At 41.0% G+C, this 22,392-nt stretch overlaps 1 protein-coding gene across 1 annotated transcript in view; it reads left to right on the plus strand.

Moving 5' to 3' along the window:
- Positions 1-4,116: 4,116 nt before the first annotated feature.
- Positions 4,117-22,392, plus strand: part of fer (fer (fps/fes related) tyrosine kinase) — a 156,440-nt gene continuing 138,164 nt past the window's right edge. The window contains exon 1 of the mRNA XM_073068125.1: positions 4,117-4,209. The gene's annotated coding sequence lies outside the window, so the exon portion shown is untranslated. The remainder of the gene's footprint in view (positions 4,210-22,392) is intronic.

Genomic DNA, 22,392 nt, shown 5'->3' on the forward strand with positions numbered 1-22,392 from the left:
AAAGGGTGCAAAGGAGCTGCACCCTGGGTATATGGTGACCAGAACTCTACACAGTCCTCCAGCTCGAACCTAACAGTATTTTATAACATTGCATATTAACTTCCTTCCTCTGATAGCACGTGCCCCAGCTAATAAAGCTGTAACCTGTATGACTTCCTCACCACTTTATTTCCCTGTAGAGTCACCTTCAGAGACCTTTGGCTTGTACACCACACCAAGACCAGGTTATTAAAGAATTAAGTGTATCCTAGTGGGCCAAGAACTCTACTTCTGCTCCAATGCACACCGAAGTCTCTCTGTTACTTTATACTCTCTTAGAGTGTGTCCTATGTTTATTAAAACCATAAGACATAGGAGCAAAACTTAGCCACTTGGCCCATCAAATCTGCTCCCCCATTCCATCATGGCTGATTCATTATTCCTCTCAACCCCATACTCCTGCCTTCTCCCCATAACCCTTGATGCTCTGATTAACTAAGATTCTATCAATTTCTGCCTTAAGTATGCCCAATGACTTAGCCTGTATGGCTCCCTGTGGGAAGATAGAGTGAGCGCAGATGTTCAGGAACTGGAGGAGATGCTGGTGAGGGCAGCATCATGATGGAGGAAAGGAAAATGGGGTTTCTCTGTTTAATGCTGCCCCCACTCACATCTCGTCCATTTCCTGGACATCTGCGCTCACCCTACCTTCCCATTTCCTTAACAGTTATAGAGATCCTTTTGTCCTCACCATGTACCCCCACATTCAACACATCATTCTCTGCAACTTCTGCCATCTTTAATGGGATCCTACTATCAAACACATCTTTATCTCCCTCTTCACTCTACTTTCCATCCCTCCACCTTGTCCATTTATCCCTCCCTACCAATCTTCCTTTTGATACATATGCTTGCATGTGACTAAAATGCTGCTCCTGCCCAATTATCTCCATTCAGGCCCCCTAACAGTCCTTCCAGGTGAGGCAATACTTCACCTGCAAATCTGTTGGGGTCCTCTACTGTATCTAGTGCTCCTGATGCAGCCTCCTCTACATTGGTGAAACTGGAGGTAAATTGGGGGATTGTTTTGTTGAGTACCTCCACTCCATCTGCCAATAATGGAATTTCCCAGTGGCCAGCCATTTCAATTCCTATCCACATTTTCATTTCGACATGTTGGTCCATGACCTCCTCTTTTGCCACGATGAGGCCATTCTGAGGGTGGAGGAGCAACACCTTGTATTCCGTCTGGTTTGCCTCCAACCTGATGTCATGAACATCGATTTCTCCTTCTGGTGAATCAAACTTCCCTTCCCCTTCCCTCTTCTTCATTCCCCAATCTGACCTCTTACCTCTTCTCCTCACCTGCCTATCACCTCCTTCTGATACCCACCCACTTCCCTTTTGCTCATGGTCCACTCTCCTCTCATATCAGATTGCTTCTTCTCTAATCCTTTACCCTTCCCACCCACCTGACTTCACCAATCATCTTCCAGCTCATCATCCTTCCCCTCCTCCCACCTTTTTATTCTGGTGTGCTTCCCCTGGAGAATGGTCTCTGCCCATTGACATTGACTGTTTATTCATTTGCATAGAAGCTTCCTGATTTGCTGAGTTCCTCCAGCATTTTGTGTGTGTTGCTCTGGATTTCCAGCATCCGGAGAACCTCTTGTATTTAGAATGTTCATGTCATCTGCAAACTTACTAATGATGTAACAAGCACTGTCATATGCTTCCAACAGTCCACTACCTGCCTTGTATACCAAGCAAATTTTAGATCCGATTTGCCAACTTGGCTGGATACCATGGGCTTCAACCTTTTGTACCAGTCTCCCATTGTCAAAGGCCTTGCAAAAGCCTTGTATAATACATCATCAATATGGACACAAGGGACTATAGATGCTGGAATCAATAAACCTTGTGCCTAGGTGTCATTAATACACTTTGTTACTTCATCAAAAATTAATTCAGCTGATCAGACAGGATCTGCCTAATAAAACTATTCTCAATGTATTTGATTGTCATAAAATCCGGTTCCACGATCTTTTCTAATAACTGCTCTGCTACGGACATTAGACTCACAAATCTGACTGACCCTGCTTCTTCCAGCTGGTACTTTACCCACAGTTAGAAAAAATTTAAAAGACTGAGTCAGAGTCCCAGCAATATTTGGCCGAACCTTGCATTGTAACTTGGGATACATCAAACAGGTCCTGGCAACTTACCCTCCTTTTAAAATCTAATAAGATGTTGGTAATTTGCATTAGATTTGCACTGTGTTCCTTGCTAAATTCTCCACCACAATGTCGTCCTTCGTGAAAACAGATGAGAAGCATTCGTTTAAGATTTCACCTATGTTCCCTGGCTCCATGCACTTACTGCTCTTTAGTCACTTGATATTCCTGTGTTCTTAATATACAGTCAGTAGCTACTTTATTAGGTTCCTCCTTTACCTAATAAATTGACCACTGATGTATGCTTGTGGTCTTCAGCTGCTGTAGTCCATCCACTTAAAGGTTCGATGTATTCTGCATTCAGAGATGCCCTTCTGCACACCACTGTTGTAACACATGATTCTTTGAGTTACTGTCACCTTCCTGTCAGCTTGAATCTGTCTGGCCATTCTCCTCTGATCTCTCTCATTATCAAGGCATTTTCTCCCACAGAACTGCCTAACTGGATCTTTTATTTTATTTTCACACCATTCTCTGTAAACTCATTCCTTCCCTTTTCAATCCTAACAATATATTTTGCTTTCAGTTTTTCTGACTCCTTCATCTCCCAACCCAATTTTTTTTCTGAATCTATGTAACATTAGGCACACCCAATTTGACATGATATGGATGGATGTTCATTAAATGCTTTTTAGATAAATCCAAATGTACAGTTAAATTAATTGACACTTCTTCAACAAAATCTAAATTGTCAGACAGGATTCAGAAATTGAATACCAGTCATATCATTAAATGAGCCTTACAAGATATAATACCAGTCAAATCAATCCTGTTCTGAGGCACGTGCTTCACCAGGATCAGACCTGCACTGTAGCAGGCAGAAAAACCTCTTGATAGCTTTGCACTGCTCATGAGTGTGATTGCCCACATGTAGACAGTGAAACAGATGATTGCCTAGTCTGCTCAGACCAGAAGAGCAAGTTTAATAGAATTTAGCACGTGTACAGGATGGGTATGATTCTAAAATGGACTTTTGGATGATGATCAATGATACTTCTATAGAATCATCAGTAGTATGGTCCAAATTAACGGTGAGAAATTGAAATCTTTCCTATCAAATTTGTTGTCAAGACTATCCTCTCTCCTCTCTTTTTGAGTGTTGTGTTGAATTGAATTTTTGCTAAATCCATCAGGAAGTGCACACAGACAGCAGAAGAGGCACTCAGGGGAAATCAGTATTCTACATTGATGTTGTCATTATCTTCTGCCCAGAATCACATCTGTTGAGAGATTGATGAATATGTGCGATCAGTTTGAACTGGCCTTCAAGGCCAAAAGTCAGGACATGTTTGTAGAGAATGGGACAACCAATCCTTTTGCCTCTTCACTGAATTTTCATGAAGGTGTTGGGAATATGGCCCCGAGACAAAGCACGCAAACAAGAACTGGCTGGAGTGAATAGTTAAGATGAAACAGAAGCTAGGCTTGAGGGAATGGCTCTTCCTACTGATTGTGGGAAAGAATCTGGACATAAGATGCAAGGTGATCCCAGTTTCACTATACATGGCACAGGTGTGAGCCATGCCCTACTCCTTCTTGCTGTGGAAAATTCCATTCAGCTGGAATGTGTACTACCATTATCCCTCATTAGAAACATTTCTGCAGAAACAAGTCCATCAGGCAGCAGTCAGCAAGGAATGTTCTCAAAGCTCTGCAGAAAAATGAGACAAGGGATTCTGTTGGAAGGTTACATTTCGCCAACTGATAAAATCATTCGGCAGAAGGCATCCTCACTAGAACTCCCAGCTAAACATGAAGAATTTGCTTGGCTGATGATCAGAAGAGCCACCTCGAGGTGGCTACAGTGCAAATGAGACGATGATCCACTTCCTTTTGAACTTTGTATTTGCCAAGAATGTCATAAAATTCAGAAGTGAAACACAGTTTTCAAGCTGGATATTTGTCAACCTGTTAAAACTCATGAGCTAGCTCCAATTTCTAAGCAGCAGCAGAAGCAAAGACTGGATTTCCAATCTGAAGTTTGACAAGCTTTAAGGTTGTACAACTTTCTGTTTTTGTTTCTTTGAAAAATGTCTTCAAATATATTGCAATCATGTTCCTTTGCAGCAATAGACAATTGTTTTATCATTCAGGTTTAACGGAATTCATTTTTGACAGCACTCTTGCAAAAATAGTAACAATTATATCTGACCACCATTATACAGGAAAACCTCAGCTCAAAACATGCATGTAGAAATGAAAATCCATGAGGTACACATAAAAACTAGCATTCAAACTTAAAACAGTTTTGTGGCGTACCTTGTAAAATAATTAAGTTTAGAATTGATAACAAATACCAAATGTACTTTTTCTGGAAATCAAGTTTGCAGTGCTTAACCTGATTAGAACAATATTTTAGAATTTGGCTCAGAATTTCCTAGAGTACAGCTTCATCCAGTTTGTCCCACTTGTAATTATTTTCTGTTCTTATAATTCAGCCCAAAAATTATTTCTGCTTCCACTTATTGGAAGCGTAAATTTAAAATAAATGTGCAGGCAAAGGAAAAGTAGGTGAATTGTAAAAAAGTATAGCTTCAGAATCAGAACCAGGTTTATTATCATCGTCTTTCATTGTCATAGATGATATGAAATTTGTTTTGTGTCAGTAGTACTGCACAGTCATGAAATTACTCTAAATATATAAATAAATAGATGAATGATTGAATAGGTCAAAACAAAAGGAATAATGAGCTTGATGACCTCTGCAAATCTGACAGTTTTAAAAATAAACTTCATTATTAATAGTTCCAAGTACTTGAAAATAAGAAAATTTGAGATACTTCATAGTGCATATGTCCAGATGTTTTCTGAAATAAATTAATTCATTCTGCTGCAGAATAAAACAAAACTGTTCAATCCATCATTGAATGGAATTTGAGTAGAAAATTATAATGGTGTCCTGTGGCAACTTTTTTCCTGATCATTCATCAACCCTTCAACTCACAATAGCTGGTTCCATTTAATTTTCTTGATGATATGATCAAAAATCACTATATAAAACAAAAATAACAAAACTTGGGATTCTTTGGTAATGAAATAGAGGGGGTGGATGTGTATGTGGAATTTAATAATCAGTTTCATAGAGCAGCACATAATAATATTTCTGAACAAAGTTAGTGTATTTTGGTAAGAATAAGAATCAATATCAGTTAATAATAACTAAACAGTACAGTATCAAAGAGACAGGAATAAAGAGAGGTTGAAGTGTATAATCTCTGAAGATGGCAGTACAAGTTGAAAATGTCCAAAGAATCCTTACCTATATTAAAGTGTGTATTTTAGTGCAAGAGAAAAGAATTTGGGCTAAATCTTTTTAAGCACTTGATTTTAAAGACACACAATCTTTTTGTTTCTTATAAATGGGAAACCAGTGTGGGACTCAAATTTAGTACTGTAGATGAGCCAAAGGAATTTCAGATCACTTAGACATTAGTAAGGTAAAACACATGTATCCTTTACAATGAATTCTCAGTGACAACTGTGAACTATTTGGGGATTTAAAACTTATGAATTGTATCAAAACACACCATATTAGTTTTGAAAAAATCTTGATTTTCTTTTGTTTTGTATTTGCTTTGGGATTAGTCATTTACACTCTTTTATACATACATTTATAAATATCATTTTCACCATATATGGAAAACTTAATATATTCATATGTTTCAATGTTATTACTTTCAAAGATACAACATTGTCTTTAATATATTAAAGCTTGCTAACACTAATTACAGGAACATTATCAAACAAAGTTCAACACCAAAACACATTAAGATAAGCAATTAGCCTTAGGCTAGTTTTAAGGTGCATCTCGGAGGAAAGAAATTTGGGAAGGGAATTCTAGAGCTTTGAAACTTGGCAGTTGAAGGCGTAACCACCAATGAGTGAATGATTAAAATCAGGGATGATGGTGAGCCTGGTAGAGGAGGAGGACTGGAGTATTACTGAGATGGAAAACCTGAGACCATGAAGGAATTTATAACAGGATATCAAAACTTTGGATGACCTTAAATTTACGGTGAGTAAAGCATGAAGTGGTGACCACTGGTTAATTCATTAGGCAAAGTGGCGCAAATTCACTGGTGAGAATTTCAGCAATGAATAAGTTGAGCAATTTTTTTTGTAAGTGTTCTGCATATGTGGTTGGAAGATAATGTCATACAATATGAAGGTTGGAAACAATCTGCTCTAGCCTCAAAAGTTGATGGTTAAGGAAGGAACTTGTGGAATGGTTAAAAGCTAAGGTCATGAGGTAAATTTGGGTGGTGTGAATGTACGTGTGGAACCTGATGTTGCCGTTTCCATGAAATAGCATATTATCACGCTATCCTCTGAAACATTGTATGATGCCTTTATGCTTAAAAGATATCACGTGGGGAAGTACAGATCACGAACTACAATTGAATATGTAAATCTTGGCAAATCGTTCAGTGTGTGTGTTGGTGAGTACTAAATAATCTGTTTCTGATATTCTATTCATTTAATTTAATTTGATTTTGTATTAACTTCAAACCTCACTGGTAATTTCTCTTTGTTTTTCTTAATGGTAAACAAAATACCTGCCAATGGTACTAAATTAAGTGCAAAATTAGAACTCAAAACTGAATTCAGTAAAAGATTATCATGTACTGTAGAATCAAATACACTTCAGTAATCAGCTGAGGAAATGTCAGGGGCAACACTGGGGCAGTGCCTGGGGCAGTTCTGAGGGAACACCCGGGTTAACATTGGGCTAATGTCAAAGGAGAAGCTGGGCTGAAGGAAGGACTGCATTGTCAGGGCAGTTAAGTTGACTCCCTGTCTAACTATTATATGCCACAAACTGGCAGCTTTCAAGTCTATGTTCTGGATAACCAAGCTTTTACTATAAATAGCAATTACTGCCATCAAGGGCTGAATCAATACTTAGGTGCTATGAATGAGACTAAAATAATGTATATGCATATAAAGGGCTTGCTGGCATGGGAAATATGAAATCAGAGAATGAAGATTCCAAATTGGATTCAGACGGTATTGGAACCTGGTGTAGGAGGAAAAGCGAGGTCCCTAACTTAAACTTTTAACTTAAACTGGGAAGCTTACATTTCATCTATTGAACTTTTAGGTAATCTGCCATTCCTTTCAATTAAATTACATTCCAAAATAATAATTAATACAATCAGTTGATAAAAACAGACAAAAAGGGAATAAATTAATGATTTTTGTTATTATTATACATGAAGTTGAGACCTACTTGCAATTTCCAGGAATTTCATGATTCTTAATACGATCTAGAGATGAGGTGCTTAAAAAATGTCTTCAGTTGTTTAATTTCAAATGCAGAATTTCTGAGCTTGAAGGACAGCTGAAGTTACCGTGGAGCAATAGGAAAGCCAAGCTTCCTGAAATCTTCTTTTCAGGAAGCGGTCACCCCACCACAGCATTCAGGACATTAAATGAATGGTCATCCAAATGGGTAAGAAGAGAACATACAATGATCTTCCTTCCAAGTGCTTTTCTCAAACCAAAATTGGCCTTACAGACTGGTGGGCAAGACCTTGAGGAATGTAGTCTAGTATTTGGTAGCATGGGTCCAACACAGAAATGAGAAAAGCTTTGCCTCATGTGCTCTGTTGCCTCCCTAGTAGAACAATAAAGGGTATTGCAGCATGGGTGCAGAACATTTTGGAGTCGATGAGGAAGACAAAGCCAGGCTTAGAATGCATTTGTTAAATATGTAACACATGTTTGATAAAGTACACGGATCAGACCATGAACAAACATTACTTCATTATTACTTTCTTTTGCATGATTTATATATTTTGTAATTTATAGCAATTTTATTTATTTGCACCGTAATGCTATTGCAAAACAACAAATTTCACGTCTTATAAAGAAGTGATAATGAACCTGATTCTGATTACGAAATAATTGCTTGATAGTATGAAATAGCACAAAAATACAGGATTACACGATGAATATAACTGCACACCAGTTCTTCAGGAAAGACTGGCAAGGAAATAGAACTGGGGTGGCAGTCCATTAATTATTATGGTGCTGAAGAGAAAGGAAGTTCTTGCGAGGTCAAAGGCTGAATCCAATTAGTTAGTGGTAAGAAGCAAAGAGGAAGCTGTCTATTACTGGCAAGAAAAGTGTAAGGAGGAAGATAGAAGAGCAGATGTGCAGTAAAATTACAGAAATATTCAGCAACTGCAGGATGCCTTGTAGAATTTTAATGTTGATCCTTACTGTTATTCCCTTTTTGCACTACTTATTTTGACATTCATATTAGCTTTATGTAAATGCACTGTATTGCTGCTGCAAAACAATTAATTTCATGACATATAGTATACATCAGTGACAATATACCTGAGTCTGATAATGTCAATGTTAAGAGTAAAGACTGAAGAAAGGAAGAAGTTTCTCAAATGTCCTTATGAGAACTTGTTAGCTCAAAGAAAGAACTAACTTCCATGGCTGTGTGGAGCCACAGGAGATGGGCAAGATCCAATATGAATACTTCTCATGTCTATTTATTGTAAAGAAGGCCATGGAAGCTTGTGAGTTCAGGGAAGAGAATGATGACCTGAAACATATTGCCATGATGCAAGAAGATGCTAGTAGCATTATGGTCCCGACTGTCAATCCCCCAGCTTGCCCCTAATCTCCTTCGATTATTCCTTGATTCCAATCATTAATTTCCCATTTACTGGTATTCGCTTGATGATAGCACACCTGGTCTCCATCAAGAACTGCAGTATAAGAACCCTGGCATCACAACCACTGGTTGCCAGTTCGTTGGTCTATTCCTGTGTGATAACTTTGTCTCCTGACCGCTTAGAACCGTTAGTTCTAGGTTCAGCTCCAGTTTCAAGATATTCCCTGAAAACCCCATCTCCGTGTCAAGACTCCATATCAGAGCTCCATGTCAAGATTCCTCCTGTTTGCTGTTCAACGTTCACATCTGCGCAAGCATCCCAACTCCATCTCTGGCATGTGACCTGCACTTGGGTTCTCCTCAGTCGCTCCGTGCAACAGACGAACTGGATCATAATGAACCCGGCGGACATGAATCCTCTGCAACAAGCCCTTGCCAGCCAGGGCTCCCTACTGGGCCTGCACGATCAGCTGCTCTGGGATGTCATGGAGAACCTTTGTTCCCTGTCAGTGAAAAAGGTCAGTGAGCAGGTCAACCGAGTATCCGCTCATCTTACCCCGTCCATTCCGGGAACTCTGTTTGACCAGCCCAGACACCCTGTAAGTGGCAACGCCCTATGTGTTGACAACACGACCACTCAGAGAACTGCACGTACCTGAACCAGAACCCTACACTGGGGATCTGGGCAAGGGCCGGGCCTTCCTGCCACATTGCTCCTTGGTGTTCGAGCAGCAGTCATCTACAAACGCCACAGACAGATCAAAGATAGCTTACATCATGGGGTTGTTGCGAGGAAGTGCCTTAGTGCGGGCCACCACGATTTGGGATAATCAGCCAGAGACCTGCTTTTCATTCCCCACCTTCATCTCAGAAATAAGGAAGATTTTTGACCATCCTGTCTGTGGTAAAGATGCTGCTAAGCGTCTACTCACCCTCCATCAGGACTCAGTGTTGCTGAATACTCCGTGGAGTTCCGGATGCTAGTGGTCGACTCGGGATGGAATGATGAGGCACTCCAGGCGATATTTCAGCAAGGCCTCTGTGATATGGTAAAGGACGAGTTGGCGGCAAGGGATGACACTAACAGCCTGGATTCATTGATCTCCCTAGCCACCAGGCTGGATAACTGACTCCGAGAACATCAGAAGGAGAGGACTGGTCATCCTATACAAAGGTATACCTTTGTATACCTGAGTCACCCCACAGCATGCTTTACCTTCTTCTCCCAGCCCTAGCCTCTCTCCTTCTCCTGCTCCTAGAATATTATTTCTGACTGGGGTCACCAATTCATTTCTCAAGTCTGGAGATCTTTTTGTCAAGCCCTTGGTGCCTCAGTAAGTCTGTCATCCAGCTTTCATCTGCAGATGAACAGTCAAACAGAATGGGCTAACCAGGATTTGGAAGCAGCACTGCGCCACATAATGGCCAACAACCCATCTGCCTGGAGCACCCATCTTGCTTGGTTAGAGTACACCCACAACTTCCTAGTCAGCACTGCCACCGGAATGTTCCCCTTTGAATGCTCCCTCGGTTATCAATTCCCTCTGTTCTCCACTCACGAAGAGGACATTGCTGTGCCTTCTGTTCAGGCTCATCTCTGCCGGTGCCACAAGATCTGGGAAGACACGCGCAGCCCTGCTCCACTCAGCCGACCACAACTGGTCGCCAGTCGCCATCGGTTTCCTGCACCTGATTATCGACCTGGGCAAAAGGTTTGGCTCTCTTCCAAAGACATCCCCCTCAAGAACGAGCCAAAGAAACTTGCCCCTCCCTTCCTGGGACCTTTCAAGATTGAGAGCATTATCAACCCCACGGCAGTCTGACTCAAACTGCCTAGATCTATGCACATCCATCCTACATTCCACATTTCCCAATTGAAACCGGTATCTGTCAGCCCTTTGTGCCCTCCGGCCAAACCCCCTCCACTCGCCCAGATCATTGACAACCACTCGGCGTACACCGTCTGGTGATTACTGGATGTTCAGCACTGAGGCAGGGGCCTTCAATACCTGGTCGACTGGGAAGAATACGGCCCAGAGGAATGCTCCTGGATTCCCTGCTCCTCATACGTGATTTCCATCGGGACCATCCGGACAAGCCTGGTGGGTTGCCTGGAGGTTCCCGTTGGGGGGGAGGGTACTGTCATGGTCCCAATTGTCACTCCCCTAGTTTTCCCCTAATCTTCTTCGATTATGCCTTGATTCCAATCGTTAATTTCCCATTTACTGCTAATTCGCTTGATGACAGCACACCTGATCTCCATCAAGAACTGCAGTATAAGAACCATGGCATCATAACCACTGGTTGCCAGTTCGTTGGTCTATTCCCATGTGATAACTTAGTTTCCCGACCACTTAGAACTGTTAGTTCTAGCTTCCGCTCCAGTTTCAAGATATTCCCTGAAAACCCCATCTCCGTGTCAAGACTCCATATCAGAGCTCCACGTCAAGATTCCCCCTGTTTGCTGTTCAACGTTCAAATCTGCGCAAGCATCCCAACTCCATCTCCAGCCTGTGTCCTGCACTTGGGTTCTCCTCAGTCGCTCCGTGCAACAAGTGGCCTTGAAGTGCATAAAGGTAGATAAATACCCAGGGTCCAAACCAAGTGTATTGTTGGAAGCTTAATATAATCTAATCACATCCTACCAATGGCATGATGACCTGAACTGCACACAGAACTCCAAGTGAGGTCTCCCTAACACCTGGTGTATCGGAAACAGATTTTGGCCAAGTACTTCCTCAGATTTTCAGAACTTCACATTTTGTACTTGAGATTCCTCATAACTTGAAGCCACAATGTTAAAATTTCAAGAAGATTCAGAATTCCAGGGTGGGTTTGGTTTGTCCAATTTCCAGCAATTGTTTCCACTTAATTTTTCTGTGCCTCCTTCAAGTGGCAGCCAGAGACTGCCAGAAAATTAAATTGCTTCTTCCTGATTGTAGCTTGTGTGTCCTCCTTGGGGACTGCACACATGCGGAGAAGAATATAACTGTGTATTTTGGAAAGGGTGGGGTAGGGAAGGAGTTAAACTATCAAATCTGATGGCATGTCAGAAACCTGACACAAGCATGTCAATGTCCAGATTTTACACAAACAAGTGAAGCTGCAACATGGAATCTCATATAAGGAAAGGTGGTTGCCTGTTTAGGTATGTTAATCTGCTGATTATGAACAACAGTATTGAACATTTGGAACTCAACTCAAGCTTCCCAGAGCATTTGTCAAATCAAGCAATATCACAGTGCTTGAGGATACCTGACAATAAATGCAGGTGCATTATAACTGCTCTCTTGAAGGATCTTGTAAGCCTTTTAAGATAAGCTAGAGAACAAATCTTAGCTCTTTTTTTCTCAATTTATTTTGTATCCTACTCAATAAATTATCAATTGTAAGTTTCAAAACAATGAATTTGTTGTTTCTTCTTATCCCACTAATCTGAATGTAGATTTCTTAATTTTCTTCCAGCAACTTTTAAATGCTTAACACAGTCTAAATAGCGCAAGATTATTTTTAATCCTTAAGCTTTGATCATACTGACTTTTCAACACCAGACCTCGATATAATGATCATTTAAACAAGGTTGTTCTTTTTATTTGTTGTCTCTTATATGCTTAAAACCATAAGACCATAAGATATGGGAGTAGAATTAGACCATTTGGTCCATTGAGTCTGCTCCACCATTTCATCATGGCTGATCGATTTTTCCTCTCAGCCCCAATCTCCTGCCTTCCCCCTTTACACATTCATGTCCTGACCAATCAAGAATCTATCGACCTCTATAAGACTATAAGATACAGGAGCAGAGAAATGTACTACTTTTATTTTCTATTCTTGAGCCATTTGTTTTATTAAGTTCAAATCTCTTCAAACAATAACTGCTCCAACTTCTCCAACTATAGTACAGCAGTAGCACAATGGTTAAATTACTGGAATTGTACTTCAGTAAGTTCAGTTCAAATGGTGTCATAACAGCTGTGGAATTTAGATTCAGTTAATAATTTGAAATTTAGTTGGCCTGGCAAAATTCTTTATTTACATTTTCAAGATACACAGGGAGAGTTCTACAACTTCTTGCCACTCTTTTCTTTGCATAAAGAAATGCTATCAGTTGGGACTGGTGTTAAACCTTTGCATGACACCAAAAGGGAAGCTTCTAACAGTCTTATCCTTCCTCTGCACTTCCCTCTTCAACACAGCATGTTTAAATTTGTCTGCAGAGGAAATGCTATCATTTGCAAGAAGATTTGCATTTTGCATATGTCTACGGAAAATTGTCAACTTCCCTATTAAAACTGATGCTACGTTTTACATTGGCATGTGTTATTTTAGTGCTGTTGGTTCCTACATGTCTTGCAGATAAAGCAGAAACCCCAAAGCAAATCTACAGCAAGCACTCATGCCAACAATTGTTAAGGGGACTTCAGTAAAAGAAATGTCTGATTTTTGACTATTTAGTAATCACCAGGTTCAAATCTATTGAAGCAGCTCTTCTTGACACAGTAATTCTCATTGTATCCTGACGTTATCCCAATTAGCATGACCAAAAAATATTCACTAGTCCAATATTTACTTCTAGTGCCAATTTGTTAAAGAACTCACACCAAAATAAAAGTTTTTACTAATATTGATATGAAGTTAATATTAAAGGTGACCTTTATGGTTTGAAATTAACTTTAACAGACAAAAATGTTTTTTTCTTAAATTCAAATCATTACTTTTATTACTATTCCTGTTTTTGAGTGCTATTTTCTTTTCTCCTTTTCATTTATTTTCCACTGAACTTCCTCTGCTTTATCTTCACTTTTCCTTATCCCAATGCTACTTTGTCAAATATGGTTACATTATCTAAACAAATTGTTTAAAAAATAACAATCAGGTAGAACCCAATAGCAATTTGAATTTTTGTATGGGGAGAAACCAAACATGATTGACTGTAATAAACTTTCCTTTTAAACACTTTCATGAAAAACGAACCACCTAAACACAGTGAAAATGTAGTATCTCGATCTTGCCATTGGGTGGCGGTACAATTTATTTCTCTCAGGAGGAAATCAAATATACAATATTTAATTGAGAAAAGAACCTCTAAATGTCTTCATAATTCTGCCACAGAACTGTAAAATGATGCACTTGCATATGGAAAATGTTAGAAAGGAAAAGATTTGCTGCATTATGCAACATAACATGGCAACTCTGTGTCCTACCTTAAGTCATGAAATTACTTGGGAAAGGGAAAAAAGATGAAGTGCACTGCAGATGCTGTGGTCAAAGCAACACATACAACAAGCTGGAGGAACTCAGAAGGTCAGGCAGCATCCGTGGAAACGAACAGTCAACGTTTCGGGCCGAGACTCTTTGTCAGGACTGAAGAGGGAGGGGGCAGGGGCCCTATAAAGAAGAGGGGAGGAGGGGTGGGAAGGAGAAGGCTGGTAGGTGCCAGGTGAAAAAAGATCAAGGAGTGGGGGGGGGGGGGGAAGCAGGGAGGGGATAGGCAGGAAAGGTGAAGAAGGAATGTAAGGGGAAAGCACTATGGGTAGTAGAAGAAGGCAGAATCATGAGAGAGGTGATAGGCAGCTGGAGGAGGAGGCAGAGTGAAAATGGGATAGGGGAAGAGTGAGGGAGGGAATTACCGGAAGTTGGAGAATTCAATGTTCATGCCAAGGGGCTGGAGACTACCCAGACGGTATATGAGGGAAAAAAGATAAACCTTTAGGCCAATTGATGGGGTTGGAGGAAGATTCTTAGAGTTTCTCTCTACCAGGAAACAAAATATAAACAGGAAACCACCTTAGCCCTGAGCAATAACCAGGTACATTATCGTGGCTTCAAACAGAAACAGATTTCCAGAGTAACTTGAAGTAATTCAGTACACTTAACACAGCCCATTACACTCTCAGAAAATTAATTATTTTCATCAAATCTAATTCTGACAGTGCATCTGACCTCTGGTCCTTCTTTACCATATAGCTGAAACAGCAACAAGAATGACAACCACCACCATCTATACAGCAAATCTCCTTACACCATAGGAGACAATGCTGAGTCTATGATTGTGTTGTCAGAGCAAAGCTATCAACCCAACTATCCCATGTATTGTCTTCTGCATGCCCATCAAATCTTCCTTGATTTTCCTTATACCCAACTACACTAGGTGTAATTTAATCAATTAATCTACTTTGGGATGTGGAAGGATAGCAGAGCATCTTGGGGGAAACCAACATGATCACGGGGAGGACATGGAAAATCACATGCACAGCACCTGACGTCAGGATATTCTCCAGCTCACTGCAGCTGTCTGGCAAATGCACAACCTGACACATCACTGTTGCATTAGTTTTAGTGAAAATCTTCTGAAGCACTTATTTGGAACAAAAATGATGGAATAAAAAGGGGCACAGAGCCCCCAAAATAGGGATTATATCAGATGAATTGAATTGACTTTATTTCTTACATCCTTCATATACACGAGGAGTAAAAATCCTTACTTTATGTCTCCATCTAAATGTGCAGTATGTAATCATAATAGTTTATAATAAATAGAACAGTCAATGTAACATAAAGTACACTCAGATCAGCGTGAGTTCATCAGTCTGATGGCCTGGTGGAAGAAGCTGTCCCAGAGCCTGTTGGTCCTGGCTTTTGTGCTGTGGTACTGTTTCCTGGATGGAAGCAGCTGGAATAGATTGTGGCTGGGGTGACTCGGGTCCATAATGATCCTATGGGCCCTTTTTACATACCTGTCCTTGTAAACGTCCTGAATCATGGGAAGTTCACAACTGCAGATGCGCTGGGCTGTCCGCACCACTCTCTGCAGAGTCCTGCGATTAAGGGGATACAATTCCCATACCAGATAGTGATGCAGCCAGTCAGGTTGCTCTCAATTGTGCCCTTGTAGAAAGTTATTATGATCTGGAGGCCCATACCAAACTTCCTCAACCGTCTGAGGTGAAAGAGGCACTATTGTGCCTTTTTCACCACACGACTGGTCAAATACTTGGTCAAAGAGATAGGCTTTAAGATTGTTGACAAAGAAGTTTTGAGTAATAATACCAGAGTTCACAGCCTTATCAGCAGAAGACGCAGCTGCCAGTGCTGGAATGAGTAAATCTGGAGATTACAAGAGTCCAGATGAAGTTATAGAAGGAATTGTCAAAGAAACATGATCTAATCTCTTTGGCATTTTGTAGAACTCAGTCCAAATCAACTGCAAATCTATGTTTCTCTGACGTTCAGAAATCCATCTATGCAAATATGTCAGAATAACAATGATAATATAAATAAACAAGAGAAAATCTGCAGATGCTGGAAATTCAAGCAACACACACAAAATGCTGGAGGAACTGAGCAGGCCAGGCAGCATCTATAGAAAAGAGTAGAGTCGATGGTTCAGGCCAAGCCTTCATTAGGACTGGCGAAGAAAAAAGATGAGCAGGTCAGAAGGTGGGTGGAGGGGAGGAAGAAACACATGTTGCTAGGTGAAACTGGGCAGGAGGAGGCTGAAGTAAAGAGCTGGGAAGTTGATTGGTAAAAGAGATACAGGGCTGGAGAAGGGGAAATCTGATAGGAGAGAACAGAAGGCCATAGAAGAAAGAAAAGGGGAAGGAGCACCTGAGGGAGGTGATGGGCAAGTAAGGAGATAAAGTGAGACAGGAAAAAGGGAATGGGAATGGTGAAAGAGAGGAGTGCGGGCATTATCAGAAGTTTGAGAAATTGACGTTCATGCCATCAGGTTGGAGGCTACCCAGCCAGAACATAAGGTGTTGCTCCTCCAACATGAGTGTGGCCTCATCTTGACAGTAGAGGAGGCCATGGATTGACATGTCAGAATGGGAATGGGAAGTGGAATTAAAATAGGTGGCCACTGGGAGATCCTGCTTTTTCTGGCAGATGAAGCGTAGGTGCTCAGTGAAGTGATCTCTCTCCCAATCTATACTTGGTCTCACCAATAAACATGAGGGCATACCGGGAGCACCTGATACCATAGAACACCTCAACAGACTCACAGGTGAAGTTTCACCTCACCTGGAAGGGTTGCTTGCAGCTCTGAATGGTAGTGAGGGCGAAGGTGTAAGGGCAGGTGTAGCACTTGTTCTGCTTGCATGGGTAAGTGCCAGGAGGAAGATCAGCGGAAATGGACAAGGGGATCACATAGGGAGTGATCCTTGTGGAAAACAGAAAGTGGGGGAAGATGTGCTTGGTGGTGGGATCCCATTGGAGATGGTGGAAGTTACAGAGAATTATGTGCTAGGCACAGAGGCTGGTAGTGTGGTAGGTGAGAACAAGAGGAACCCTATCCCTGGTGGGGTGGTGGGAGGATGGTGTGAAGGCAGATGTGTGCGAAATGGAAGAGATGTGATTGAAGGCAGCATTGATGGTGGAGGAAGGGAACCCCCTTTCTTTGAAGAAGGAGGACATCTTCTTTGTTCTGGAATGAAAAGCCTCATCGTAAGAGCAGATGCAACAGAGACAGAGGAATTGAGTGAAGGGGTGGCATTTTTACAAGTAACAGGGTGGAAAAAGGTATAGTCCAGGTAGCTGTGAGAGTCAGTCGGTTTATAATAGACATCTGTATTGAGAGATGGAGACAAAGAGATTGAGAAAGGGGAGGGCGGTGTCGGAAATGAACTAGGTAAATTTGAGGGCAAGTTGGATGTTGGAGGCAAAGTTAATGAAGTCAATGAGCTCTGCATGGGTGCAGGACGCAGCACCAATGTAGTCATTGATGTCAATGTAGATGTATATATAATATGAATATGAAGTTATGTTATGCTTTTTCTCTACGCCCTTTCCAATTGGCTCAATGTTATTCATTGCTTAAGGAGAATAAAACTGGATACAATACGCGATACAAATCTAACAAATACCTTGTTCAACAAAATAGCAAAATTATTTAATAATGCATGATTGTACTGCACCTAGTTCACTGGAGTAAAAATTTCAGAGTATCAGTGATGAATTTCAGAGATCTATGATGTGATATAACCTCTCCCTGCAGTTACCATCTCCCTGGCACTACACTCATCGCTGCAGCATCTGGATAATAAAAACACCTATGTCACAATATTATTTATTGACTACACTCTGCTTTCAGTTCCATAATTCCAAGCAAACTCATCCCCAAATGCCTAGAATTGTGACTGAACACCTCCCTTTGCAAGTGGGTCCTTTACTTTCTGACCAACCGATTACAGTCAGTAAGAACAGGCAGCAACACCTCTGCCACGATCATCATCGGTGCTGGTACCCCATGAGGTTGTAGCCTCAGCCCCCTATTTTGATCCCTGTACACTCATCTCTGTGTGGCCAGATTCTGCAATAACTTCACCTATGTGTTTGCAGATGATACCACTGTAGCGGGCCAAACCTGTCAAACAATGAGTCGAAGTATTGGAAGGTGATAGAGTGTCAAGTGACATAATGTCTCCTCAATGTCAGCAAAAGCAAGGAGCTGGTCAATGACTTCAGGGAACAGGGTGATGCACATGCTCCTGTTTATATCCATGGTGTTGAGGTGATGATGGTTGAGAGCTTCACATTCCTACATGTAAACCTCACCAATAGTTTGTCCTGGTCCAACATTACTGTAGATGCCTTGACCAAGTGAGATCATAAGACATAGGAGCAGAATTAGGCCATTTGGCCATTGGGTCTGCTCCATCATTCCATCATAGCTGATTTATTATCCTTCTCAAACCCATTCTCATGCCTTTTCCCTATAACTCTTGATACCCTTACTAATCAATAACTTATCAAACTCAACTTTAAAGTCTGCTTGATAGGTTCTTGACTAGAACTTATCCACAGCCATCTGTAGCAATGAATTCCGCAGATTTGCTACACTCTGACTAAAGAAATTCCTCCATATCTCTGTTCTAAATGTATGTTCCTCTATTTTGATGCTGTACCCTTTAGCCTAAGACTCCCCCACTGTAGGAAACATCCTTTGGGAATCAACTCTGTCAACACATTTCAATATTTGACAGATTTCAATGAGATCTTCCCTCATTTTTCTAAAATCCAGTGAGTACATCAAACACTGCTCATGTGTTGAACCTTTCATCCCAGAATCATTTTTGTGAACTTCCTCTGGACCCACTCCAATGCCAGCACATTTTTTTTTTAAGTAAGGGCCCCAAATCTACTTACAATGCTCCAAATGTGTTTTTTTGCCCTATGAAGCCTCAGCATTACATCTTCGCTTTTATATTCTAATCATCGCGACATGAATGCTAACATCACATTTGCCCTCCACTGATTTTTGAATTTTCTTCCCATTTAGAAAATAGCCTATGCCTTTATTCCTTCTACCAAGGTATATGATCGTACATTTCCCGACATTGCCCATTCCTCCAATTGGTCTAAATCCTTCTGCAGACTCCCTGATTCTTCAATACTACCATCGTCCAAATCATTGATATATAATGTGAACAGAAGCTGTTCCCACATCGATCCCTGTGGAACAACACTAACTGCTGGCAGCCAACCAGAAAGGCTCACTTTATTCCCATGATTCGCCTCGGCCAGTTAGCCAATCTTTTATCCTTGCTATCCATCTATCCTTCCTGTAATATCATGGTTAAGCAGTCTCATGTGTGGCACCTTGTCAAACGACTTGTGAAAATCTAAGTAAACAACAGTTTCTGACTCTCCTTTGCCTATCCTGTTTGCTATTTCCTTTCGGAATTCCAACAGATTTGTCCAGCAAAATTTATTTTTAAGGAGACCATGATTACTGTGGCCTAGATTATCATGTGCCTCCAAGTACCCAGAATCCTCATTCTTAATAACGACTCCAACATTTTCCCAACCACTAAAATCAGATTAACTGGCCTATAATTTCCTTTCTTCTGCTTTCCTCCTTCTTAAAGAGTGGAGTAACACTTACAATTTTCCAGTCCTCCAGAACCACTCCAGAATCTAGTGATTCTTGTAACATCATCTCTTCAGCTACCTCTTTCAGAACCCTGAGGTGTAGTCTATCTGGTCCAGGTGACTTACTATCTTAAGATCTTTCAGCTTCCCAAGCACCTTCGCCTTACTAAAAGCAACTGCACTCACATCTGCCCACTGACACTCTCAAATTTCTGACATACTGTTGGTGTCTTCCACAGTGAAGAATGATGCAAAACACTTATTAATTTTGACCCCCCCCATTTCCTTATCCCATATTACTACTTCTCCAATATCTTTTTCCAGTAGTCCCATATCCACTCTCATCGCTCTTTTACTGTTTATATATCTGAAAAAAGCTAATGTTATCCTTTTGTATATTATTGACTAGTTTATCTTCATATTTCATCTTTTCTCTCCTTATGACTTTTTTTGCCTTCTGTTGGTTTTTAAAAGCTTCCCAATTCTCTAACTTTCCACTAATTTTTCCTATATTATATGCCCTCTCATTTTCTTTTATGCTGACTTCCCTTGTCAACTACGCTTGTGTTTTCCTCCCTTTAGATGCATCTATCCTGCCCCTTCTGAATTGCTCCCAGAAATTCTAGCTGTTCTGTCATCATTCCTGCTAATGTTTCCTTCCCATCAACTTTGGCCAGCTCCTCTCTCGTGCCTCTGTAATTCCCTTTACTCCACTGGAATACTGATATCTCTGACTTATCTTCTCTCTCTCAAACTACAGGGTAAATTTAATTATACTACGACCTCCTAAGGGTTCCTTTACCATCTACTCCCTCATCGTATCTGTTTCATTACACAACACCCAATTCAGAATTACCTTTCCTCTCGTGGGCTCAACCACAAGCTGCTCTAAAAAGCCATGTTGCAGGCATTCTACAAACTCCCTCTCTTGCGATCCAGCACCAATCTGATTTTCCCAATCTACCTGCATATTACAATCTACCCCACCCCCCCATCAATATCATAACATTGCCCTTTTTACATGCCTTTTCTATCTCCTGCTATAATTTGTATTTCACCTCCTGGCTACTGTTCAGAGGCCTGATATAACTCCCATCAAGGTCTTTTTACACTTGCAGTTTCTTAACCCTACCCACAAGGATTCTACATCTTCTGATCCTATATCACCTCTTTCTAAGGATTTGATTTAATTCTTTAACCAACAAAGCCACTCCACCCCTCTGCTTACCTGTCCGTCCTTTCGATATAATGTCTATCCTTGAATGCTAAGCTCCTATCTGTGAAATTCTTTCAGCCACGACTCACTGATGCTCGCAATGCCATACCTCCCAATGTCTAACTGCATTACAAGATCATCTAGCTTATTCCATAGACTGCATGCATTCATATATAAGGTCCTGTATTCATCAACGTTTTTCGCTTTTTGCCCCACGTTACGTTTCAACACATCTCATTGACTGCAATTTTGCCTCATCATCTGCCTGTTCTTCCTTGAAGTCTCACTGTATATCACATCTACTTGTATACCAACTGCTCCATCTTCAGCCCTATCACTCTGGTTCTCACCCCCCTCAGCTGTACATTCATTTTCCAAATCATCGTACTCTTACCCTCACTGGTGCATGGCCCAGGCAGCAATCCAGAGGTGACTAGTTTACTTCCTCAAGATGCTAAGGATCTTTGGTTTGTTTCCATTGACATTCACCAGTTTTTATAGAAGCACCGTGATGGTAAGATGGCAGCATGTTCCATTGCATTGGCTTCTATGGGGTCAAGCAAAGGTGTTATTGTCCTTTATAAAAATTTTTTTACGATTACAAGATCCTGCTGGAAATTAAGAACTTAAATTAGTGCAGATCTATCCCATCAGCGAGTTCCTTGTTGGTGAAAAAACTGCAGGAGTTGGACGGTGCAGATCGTGCTATTGCCAGTATTAGGAAAGACTAGGCCCTAAGCCACAGTGTTGACTGTTTACAGCCGCCGAGAATTGAGGCGTTGGGAGTCGTTGCACTCCACTAGAGTGCCAGAGATGGTGTGGTGCGGATTCAAGCTGGAGTTGGTGCTGCCCTCCCCCCAGCTCGGCCGAAGACAAGCTATATTGTGGTTGACTGCAGACTTCTGTAACATTCATGGACTCAGGGTCTTGAACTATATTCTTTTGTCTGACTGTATTTTACTGATATCTTATATTTGCTTGCTGTCTATGTGTGATTTACACCTTGACTCTGAAGTAATACTGTTTTGTTTGGCTGGATTCATGGGCATTTATGTATGGCTGAATGATAATTAAACTTGAACTTGAGTTAGAAAGCATCCTATCCAGGTGTATCACTGCCTGAGACTACAAGAAACAGTAGAGAGTTGTGGGCACTGCCCAGAAAATCATAAAAAATGGCCTCCTATCCATAGATTCTTATTATGATTCTCGCTGCCTCTGTAAAGCAGCCAATTAAATCAAAGATCCCACCAACCAACCTGCACATTCTCCCTTTTCTCTTCTCCCATTGGCAGAAGATACAAAGATTACACCACCACGCTCAAGGATACCTTACATCTCACTGTTATAAGACTATTTAATGGACATCTTGTACAATAAAGCAGGCTCTTGATCTCACAGCCTACCTTGTCATGGCCTCACACCTTATTGTCTACTTACTCTGCTTGTCTGTAACA

This window comes from Hemitrygon akajei, chromosome 2 (assembly GCF_048418815.1).
Source record: "Hemitrygon akajei chromosome 2, sHemAka1.3, whole genome shotgun sequence".
Lineage (NCBI taxonomy): Eukaryota > Metazoa > Chordata > Chondrichthyes > Myliobatiformes > Dasyatidae > Hemitrygon > Hemitrygon akajei.